Below are 7,436 nucleotides of genomic sequence, written 5' to 3'. Positions count from 1 at the left end.
GATAGTCTTAGTCAAGAGACATTGAAGTCTTTGAAAAGAGGCAGATGACCTTGATTGTCTCTGCATGCTAACGGACTTGATAGTCTCGGGGCAAAGAAGACTGTGATAGTCTTGGTCGAAAGACATTGAAGTCTTAGAAAAGAGGTAAATGACCTTGATTGTCTCTGCATGCAAGCGGACTTGATAGTCTTGGGGCAAAGAAGATTGTGATAGTCTTGGTCGAAAGACATTGAAGTCTGTGAAAAGAGGCAAATGACCTTGATTGTCTCTGCATGCCAACAGACTTGATAGTCTTGGGAATGTAAAGGACATAGGACTTTAAGTCCTATGAAAGCATAAAGATAGAGGACTATGAGTTCTATGAAAGACAAGGACTTTGAGTCCTATGAAAGATAAAAGTGAGGACTTTGAGTCTCGTGAAAGATAAAGCGAGGACTTTGAGTCCTATGAAACAAGCCAATGGGTACTAGTACCAAAGGGCTCAATCTTTTGAGAAAGCAAGAGATTGACTCTTTGAGAGGGCCTCTCTTCCTAAACTCAAAAGATAGGGCATTAGATTTGGAAAATTGGCATGCAAAGTGAAATCTATGCACTTAACATGAACATGATTTTTGGGATGCAAATGCATGCAACTTTTATCTTGAAATGCAGTAAATGTAGGCTTTGCATGCAACAATGGAAAATTGTACAATGTTCATGACATTCTTTCCTATTTTTGTGATTTTCATTTTGGTTTGATCTTTTCTTTCTTTTTAGTGGAAAACACAAATTAACTGTATCTTTTTTTTAAAGATGCGATAGCTCATGCAACCTCATCCTATCTTTTTGCAAACCTCTTCGGGAACTTCCTTAGAGTGTATGTTCTGTTTGATTTAGTCGCTTGACAATTTTGGAGTGATGGAAATGGAGCCGTTTGACGTTTTATCAATCAATTGAAATGTTGATCCTTGGGCTTTTCCCTTTCTATTTTTTAAAAACTTCGATTATTTTGCACAACAAGAAAATGTAAGGCTTTGGGATCAATCTTGCGCCCCATTGAAGGATGGCAATGAATTGTCAGACTTTGGTATGTGACCAAGTGAAACTTTCTTAATTAAAGATTATAGAATGACGCCAAGGGTCTATTGATCCTACTGAAATTTGATGACGAATTTATATAACGAAGCTATCCTTGGATTCGAAAGAAGCCCCAAAGAGTTTGCATGAGAGACTAACATCAGATGTTTGGGCTTCTTCCACGAGCTCTTGGTCAAATGAGCTTTCTTCTCAAATGTGCATGTGCGAACCTTAGTGATTTTTTTGCTTTCATTTTTTATATTTTTTTTTAACAATCAGAAGCGTGTGTAGGTTCCATTCCAGAATCCCAACTTTAAAGCAAAATTAGTCATTCCTTGATCCACATGGGCTTTATTGGGCTTGTAACGTGGTCAGGGGTAAGATGGCTATGAAAGAAAGGATTAGAGAGGCTCAAAGAGTGTTTAAGGGTTACATTGAGTAAGAACCTCAAGAGTGTTGCTTGTACCTTTTGGGTTGGGTTCTACTCCTTTTGTCTCATACATTAATCTTTCATTGCACTTTTGTGCCTTTCATGTAAAATTTGGAGATCTTTTGTCTTTCTTTTTCTTTACTCACCTTTGGCGGTTTTTTTTTTCTTTTCATTGTTGCCCAACTTCATGCATGTGTTGTTTGCATTGCTCTTCCCGCCTATTTAGCGGTGGTTCCTACTCAGGGTTTTTATTTTTGTTGTTTTTTTGTGTTGTTTTTTAGAAAACAAAATATGATTTCGCTCGGAGGGGGTAGCAAAGGATAAACCAATGTTTAGGATGTTGAAACATGGTCATGTGTCATTTCAAATCTTGACTTAGATCCTTTTGTAGTTTGAATTTTGGGACAAAACCTTAATAACATGCCCCTGATTGCTTTTATTATTTTTTTTTATTTTATATCAACCCTAATTTTTGCTTAGGCCGCCCTTTTGGGTTTTCAACTTACCGGGTGAGAACTTTTGATCTGCTCCTAGGTTCACTTAAGGCTCATGCACAGTGCCTCTCATTGCCCCAGTGTAGGGCCCTGAGGTATCCATTGTTGTCTTTTGTCACTACCTTGTTGCAAGGAGAAATGAAAGAAACTGTGCAAATTCTCGAAAATGAATTTTCAAGGACGAGAAACATTTAAAGGATTTTCAATTGAAAGATTAAGTCAAATGACTCATGTTTTTGATAACTCACTTTTCTCTAAAAAAAACAACCTTTTTTAGGAATGATAAAATGAGGTCACATGAATGTCTGTACTTTTATTTGAAACACAGTCAATCAAACATTTTTTTCTTTCTTTTTGAACTTTTTACTTTACTCTTCGTTTACGACACCCTCACCAAACTTGTAGAATGAGCGATTTCTGATTGAACAGACTTAGAAGTCAAACCCAGGAGCGCAGGTCACTTGAGCAAACAAACCATTGGCTTACATTCACATTATAGTGGAAGTTAAATAAGCAAAGATATAATTGTGAGAGAATGAGAGACAAGGACATCAAATTTATCCATGTTATTAGCATTGTGACTATTGTTTAAAGTAATGGCATAAACTTGAAAATCCTAATGAGTCATTAGAGACATCTAACAACAACCTTCAAATTGCTCTATGCATAATGTTGCTTGCCCACGTCAGAATTCATAAGCGATCATCCTCCTCAAATTTTAGCCAGCCCGCATCAATTAGACTTTGCACCTTATGCTTCAAGGTCATACAATGCTCAATGGAATGCCCCAGAACCCCCCCCATGATAAGCACATGTTGCGTTCAAGTTGTATCCTCGGAATAATTGAGGTTGAGGAATCTTTGCTGCGGTTATAACTGCCATGGCATTATCGAGCAGATAGGAGAGTAATTCAGCATACGACACCATAATTGGGGTGAATTCTACAGGCTTTTTTTTTTGGAAAATTCCTTCCCCGGTTGGTGTTTTGGTTTGTGTTAAGGGTGATGTTTGGTATTGGATGTATGGCAGGCGAGCTTTGTGGCTGATTTAGGGGTGGCCTTTGTGGTTGATTGAGTGTTCTTGGTTGATAGGGTGGTGGGTAATGAGAAGGGCTGATATTGGCTTAGTATTGATATTGTTGAGCTGGTGGGAAATTTGGCCATGTAGGAACGGTAGTCACAACATGGATTCCTTCCTCCTTCTCATTCTCTCTATTTTCCCCAGGCTTTTTATTTATTAAAATAGGATAATCAAATTTGCCTCTTTTCAGACCCACTTCGATCCTTTTGCTAGTGAAAACTAAATCAGCAAAGCTTGAAGGTGTGTAACCCACCACCATCTCATAGTAGAACACCGGTAACGTATCTTCTATCATTGTTATCACCTCCCTCTTCGTCATTGAGGGTGCTACTTGAGCTGCCAGATCCCTCCACCTTTGGGCGTATTCTTTGAACGACTCATGCTCCTTCTTGCACAAGTTTTGTAGCTGCATTCTATCTGGAGCCATATCAGAATTGTACTGATACTGCCTAATGAAGGAAACCATTAGGTCTTTCCAAGAATAGACTTGGGAAGGTTCCGGATTAGTATACCAGGTAATGGCTGCCCTAGTAATACTTTCTTGGAAGAAATACATCAACAATTTTTCATTTTTCGAGTATGTCCCCATTTTCTTGGAGTACATTTTCAGGTGATTCTTGGGGCAAGTAGTCCCCTTGTACTTATCGAAATTAGACACCTTGAATTTCGGAGGGATGATGACATTAGGCACTAGGCACAACTCTACCATATCAGCAAAAGCATGATCTCCGCCTCCTTCAATAGCCCTTAGCCTTTCTTCTATATGATCCAATTTATTCCTTTCCACCATAGCAGGAGGGACTCTTACCACCGCAAAATGCAAGGGTTGTAGTTGTGGGTGATACTGAAAGCCCCCCAAAGTGTTTGGCAGGGGTACATCGCAAAATGCATGTCCCTCAGTGGCATATCCGAGGTGATGCTTCAAGTTAGCTAGATTATGGCCTCGAGGTGCTTCATGTGTCTCCCCCATGGGTTGAGGGATATGTGCATGATCAGATTGGGGTTGTTGGCCCCCAATAGGTACAGGTGCGGAGTTGTCGGCGTTCTCGCCGGGAGTATGTGCAACATTGGGTGGCGTATAGTTGGGAGCCAAGCCATATGGTGGGAAGGAATGCTTGTTTTGAACTTTCACAAAATGGGGGCCGCCTGTACTTCCTAACGCTTTGCCTCCCTGCCCTACCATATCCGAGACTGAATAATTTACTTAATCAAAGCCAAGTGGCTGAGTTGGGTCCACTTCTATGGCGGTAATTAGGGAAATAACTGTAGCCGCATTGACCTCCATCATTCTTTTCATACTCATCATGGCTTCCATCATTGTGGCCATTTTCTCTTTCATGGCCTCCATGTCAGCCTTCATCTGCCCTTGCACCTCCTCTATTTCACTTATTACTCTAGCTCTGGCACGCGTTCGGTAAGGGCACCATAAAGTGCATTCTTTCCTTTTGATTACAATGATTACAATTCTGGTTTCAAGGAAAGAATGCAATGAGCAATGCCACGAATGTGAAATGAAAAAAAAAAGCATGGATGTATATGAATGATGCATTGTTGAAGTATTGTGAATTTTACATTGGACATAAGGTCGAACCAATTTAGATTTTCATTAAAAACAACATGGTTCATCTCATATTGTCAAAGTGAAACTGAAAATAAAACATGGACGTCAACAATCCTTAATTTTGGAAATCATTGAGCTCAATCATTCATTGGGAGTAGACAAAGAAGGGATGTAACTCGATCCATCCTCTACCCCAACTCTTGCAAGCTGGTTACTTCCATACTTGACCTTGACTTGATGAACCTTTCCTTAAAAACATGTTCTTGGTTCAACCCCATAATCCAAGGAAAAGCCATTTTGATCGCCAATACTTTGACAACGTATCACAAAGATGAATGACTAGGGCATACTTATGCTATGAATGTAATTATGAGATCGACATGAGATGCCCTAAGAACCATCATTTCCTAGTTAACAATGCATTAATTACCATGTTTACATGATTTTCAATCATTTTTCAAAGAGAAATGAGCATACAATCCCAACATGGTTGGTTTGTAGCCATCATCATGGTACCCAACACATGTAACTATGAGTGTGGTGTAAACTTTCATGCTTTATGGTGACTTTCTTTTATTTTCTTCTTTGTTTTGTTTTTTTTATTGTTCTTTTTTTTTTGAAAAGGAAAATGCAAGGATCATGCATGAGGGAACATAACATGCGAACTGTGAAAATAGAATGTATGCAGTTGGCAGAACACAAGCATGCCAAACGAAGATGTATGATAATGCAATGGCTTATGCAAATGCAATGCGTGAATAAAACATAGTGAGTTTGCTATGTGCCCCTAATTCAGGAATCTAATGGAAAAGATCCAAAAGTCCCCTTCTAGTGACAACTCCCAAGGGTGGTTTCATGTGACTTTACTGGTTTCTAGAGATATCATCCTCTTAGGTAATACATTGTGGCGATATGGAATATTAGCGACAATGCATCACTAAAAGAGGAAAACTCTAAATGAGGCTTCATTGTCATCAAGCGAGTCGGAGACCTAGCATGACCACAGATCGACCTCTACTCCTTATGGCTCACAGACCTGGGTATAGGGCCTAATATCTCAATGTGTGTGCGAGGTGTAGGTGCCATGTGTGTGTAGAAAAAATATTTCCCACTATGAATATAATCAATAGACAAACACATACTAAACACAACAACATAGCAAAGGTTATGTACAAATATGGACAACACAACAAATAAAAGGGAAAAGGAAAAATAAATAACGAAGAAGTTATGATAAAAACATTGCATATTGATTGAATGGCCTAACTCTCTAACACGTCCCCAGTGGAGTTGCCAACTATCGCAACCTACCCTTCGGCGGCGGTGCAAAAAGGCCAAAATGGATAGGCCAAAGACATTTGTCTCCAAGGGAGAAAAACGAGCGGAGTCGCCACCAACATTTATTTGAGGAAAACGCTAGAAAAACCAAAAAGGTGAAGGTTTGTGGATTTTGAAAATGAGGGCTTGAGAGTTGTTTACGCACGGGGAAGGTCTTAGCACCCCACGCACCTGTCATAAGGGACGACAACCTTTAATCAAGTGTGCAAAACATAACTACAAAATTATGTATTTTCCCTTTTTATATTTTCTTCCCTTTTTATATTTTTTATTTTTTGGGGTTGACAAGGGTGTTGCCCCTGCTCCTACGTATCCTCGGGTGCAATGAGGAAATCAGACCTACGTAGTTCTTTAAGTCAGAATATTTGTTGTGTTACATTATTTTTGTGTTTTTTGAAAGATTGATTTTAATTACGAACTGATGTAGGTCCATGTGTGGAGCTTGTAGGCCTTGGATCTTTTTCATCAATGGAGTCCTTTGCTTCTTGAAAATGAATGGCAATGGAATGGAGAAGGAAGAGAGAGATGCTCGGAGACACCACTTCAAGGAGAAGATGAGTCAAGAAGAAGCTCACCACCATAGGAAACCATCGATAAGAGCTTGAAGGTAGAAGAAGATGAGTGGAGGGAGAGGGAGAGAAGGAGCACGAAATTTGTGCCTCAAATGAGGTTTGAACTTTGAAGTGTAATTCTCAAATGATCAAAGTTCAAAAAATGCACACACATAACCTCTATTTATAGCCTAAGTGTCACACAAAATTGGAGGGAAATTTGAATTTCTATTCAAATTTCACTTGAATTTGAAATTGAATTTGTGGAGCAAAATTTTAGAGCCAAAATTTCATTAATTATGATTAGTGAATTTTAGCTATGGTTCAGCCCACTAATCCAAGATCAAGTAAGAGATTCTCCATTAAGAATGCTTAGGTGTCATGAGACATGTAAAGCATGAAGGACATGCATAAAGTGTGATTATATGATGTGACAATGAGGTTTAGCAAGGAAATGCTCACCTCCCCCTCTAAAATTTAATTGGTTTGGGCTTATCCCAATTCAATTAAATTTATTTTCCAACACACACATCAAATATTCACTTAATGCATGTGAAATTACAAAACTACCCCTAATACAAAAACTAGTCTAGGTTCCCTAAAATACAAGGGCTGAAAAATCTTACATTTCTAGGGTACCCTACCTACATTATGGAGTCCAAAATAGAAGACCCAAAAATAATATAACCTTAATCTAATATGTACAAAGATAAGTGGGCTCATACTTAGCCCATGGGCCCAAAATCTACCCTAAGGCTCATGAGAACCCTAGGGCCTTTTCTTGCATCTCTGGCCCAATCTTCTTGGAGTCTTCTATCCAGTGCCCTTGGGGCATTGAGAGGCAATGTGACCTCTCCCAAGACATTTGAAGCATTTAATGTTGCTAGTCCTTTCTTGGGAACTAGTCTTAGGGGTGGATTTCTCTA

This window comes from Glycine soja, chromosome 15 (genome assembly GCF_004193775.1).
Source record: "Glycine soja cultivar W05 chromosome 15, ASM419377v2, whole genome shotgun sequence".
In the NCBI taxonomy this organism is placed as follows: domain Eukaryota; kingdom Viridiplantae; phylum Streptophyta; class Magnoliopsida; order Fabales; family Fabaceae; genus Glycine; species Glycine soja.
The sequence above is the reverse complement of the archived record's forward strand: the minus strand, read 5'-3'. Positions refer to the sequence as shown.